The 2,980-nt window shown below is 37.8% G+C and overlaps 1 protein-coding gene and 1 pseudogene across 1 annotated transcript in view; one reads left to right on the top strand and one right to left on the bottom strand.

The window, feature by feature from the left end:
* The window catches only part of TEX11 (testis expressed 11), a 514,378-nt gene that overhangs the window by 388,020 nt on the left and 123,378 nt on the right, over positions 1-2,980 (bottom strand). The window lies entirely within an intron of this gene.
* Positions 1,221-1,875, top strand: LOC102481920 (high mobility group protein B1 pseudogene; annotated as a pseudogene).

Here is a 2,980-nt window from a genome sequence, read left to right as displayed (position 1 = left end):
CTACATGGGAGCCCAGTGACATAGCCATTATGACAGCTGCTGGTACCAGAGGCCACACTTTTGAGACCAGTTCTTCACCAATTGTTCTCAATCATTTTGGTCTCGGGAGCCCCATAACTTCCAAAAATCATTAAGAACTCAAAGAGGGAACCAGCAGTTAGTGTAATGGCTATGTTGCTGGACTCCCACGTAGTCGACCACGGTTTGCGTCCCGGACCCGGTGGCTTAAAACTCATGCCGGGCGCGTGTGCGTGCGTGCCCAAGATCCCAAGAGGAGAATGGAGGAGAATGGATTGCGGTGTGACCATCCCCCCTGGGGGGTGATTTCTCGCTTTCTGTCTCTATGGCTCTCTCTGTCTGTCTGGTGAGCACACGCGCCATATAGCAAAAATCTCTCAAAAAAAAAAAAAGAACTCAAAGAGAACTTGTTTATCAAGGTTACAGTTAATGATATTTACCACATTAGAAGTCAAAAGAAAAAATTAAATATGTATTAGTTAAATTGTTTTAAAATAGCCATAATAAATCCATTACATGTTAACATAAATAACATATTTTTATGAAAATTAAATAAATTAAAAATAAAAAAATATTTAGTGAGAAGAGTGCCATTGTATTATATCTGCAAATCTATTTAATGTCTGGCTTTATAGAAGACTCAGATTCTCATATTTGCTCTTCTATTATGCCTACTATAGTGGACTGGGTTAAAGCATATGAAGAAAATACAGTCTCAAATATATATGTAGTTGGAAAATAGTTTTTCTAGATTATTGTTGATATTCTCCTTTGATACAACAGCAAAATTCAGTGAGTGGTGGTTTCCTAAGGGTTAGTTGTAAGTCAGCCAGTGGCATGTTGGTTAAGGTGGCTGGATAAGACAGTGCCAACTATATGGTTCAGGTCCCAGATCCAGTGGTTTGAAAACAAGCTGGGTGGAATACAAAACATGTGACTTAGATAAAATCACCAAAAATAGTAAAAAAATAATTTTTAAAAATGCAGACAACATACGGGAAATATTATACACTGTAAAATACTCAAATATCCAAATATTTGGTATTCCAGAAAGCAACAAATTGGACAAGGGCTTAGAAAAATCTGTTTCATGAAATACTTGCAGAAAAATTCCCAAACTGGCAGTACATTAAGCTCCATAGGGACAGCACCGGGGCAAGTGAGGACTACACGGGTACTGGGTGACTGTGCCTCGTGGAGGAAAAATAACTAAACATGGACAAAGGAGATCCTAAGAGGCCGAGAGGCAAAATGTCATCATATGCATTCTTTGTGCAAATTTGCCGGGAGGAGCACAAGAAGAAGCACCCATATGCTTCAGTCAACTTCCCAGAGTTTTCTAAAAAGTGCTCAGATAGGTGGAAGACCATGTCTGCTAAAGAGAAAGGGAAGTTTGAAGATATGGCAAAGGCCGACAAGGCCCGTTATGAAAGAGAAATGAAAACCTATATCCCTCCTAACGGGGTAACAAAAAAGAAGTTCAAAGATCCCAATGCACCCAAGAGGCCTCCTTCAGCCTTTATCTTGTTCTGTTCTGAATAGCGTCCAAAAATCAAAGGAGAACATCCTGGCTTATTCATTGGTTATGTTGCAAAGAAACCAGGAGATATGTGGAAAAACACTGCTGCAGATGATAAACAGCCTTATGAAAAGAAGGCTGCTAAGCTGAAGGAAAAATATGAAAAGGATGTTGCTGCATTCTGAGCTAAAGGAAAGTCTAATGCAGCTTAAAAGGGAGTTGTCAAGGCTGAAAAGAGCAAGAAAAAGGAGGAGGAGAAAGATGAGGAAGATGAAGAAGATGAGGAAGTAGAGGAAGATGAAGACGATGAAGATGAAGATGATGATGATGATGAATAAGATGGTTCTAGTGCAGTTTTTTTCCTTGTCTATAAAGCATTTAACCACCCTGTACACAACTCACTCCTTTTAAAGAAAAAATTGAAATGTAAGGCTGTGTAAGATTTGTTTTTAAACTGTACAGTGTCTTTTTTTGTATACTTAACACACTACCAAATGTGTCTTTAGATAACCCTGTCCTGGTGGTATTTTCAATAGCCACTAATGTTGCCCGGTACACTATGGTGGTTGTAAATTGGCATGGAAATTTAAACCAGGTTCTTGTTGGTGCACAGCACTAATTAGTTATATATGAGGATAGTAGGGGTTTTTTATTTAAATTTACTTATTTACATTCATACTACCAAATGTGTCTTTAGATAACCCTGTCCTGGTGGTATTTTCAATAGCCACTAATGTTGCCCGGTACACTATGGTGGTTGTAAATTGGCATGGAAATTTAAACCAGGTTCTTGTTGGTGCACAGCACTAATTAGTTATATATGAGGATAGTAGGGGTTTTTTATTTAAATTTACTTATTTACATTCATTCATTGTCCATCATTATAGCATACAAAATGAGATTTTTCCATCCAGATTACACTGTATATTGTCTCAATCAAGCACATCAACATACATGTTACTGTCAACAAATAATTTTCCATTTCTTGTTTCCTGTATGTTTTGCTTTTTTCCCCCCATCCTTGATTCCCTATCTCTTACCCTCTGCCATCTCCCACTCTCCTCCCACACTGTCTCTGGTATCTACTATGTTTGCTTTCTATACTGTGTTTCCCCCACATTTTACTGAATTACTAAATATGTTAATTAATCTACATATTTTCATAGCGAACACAGCTGATATATACGTTTCCATGAACACAAGTTTAACTTTAGGCATCCTATAAAGTAGCACCTAGCTAGGGCTATATATCTTACTGCAGCAATCAAATAGATACTTTTTTTCTGAAACGTTTTGTAACTCAATTTACATTCCTTCCCTAAGCATCATCACAGCACACACAATGCGATCTCCATCCAGTACACACTGCATAGTGACTCAATTAAGCACATTATAAAAATTTTCCATTTCTAGTTCCTAGAATTATTTCCACCCCTTTTTCTG

Source organism: Tupaia chinensis, unplaced genomic scaffold, assembly GCF_000334495.1.
Source record: "Tupaia chinensis unplaced genomic scaffold, TupChi_1.0 Scaffold000165_2, whole genome shotgun sequence".
Lineage (NCBI taxonomy): Eukaryota > Metazoa > Chordata > Mammalia > Scandentia > Tupaiidae > Tupaia > Tupaia belangeri.
This window is presented reverse-complemented; position numbering and strand designations above follow the sequence as displayed.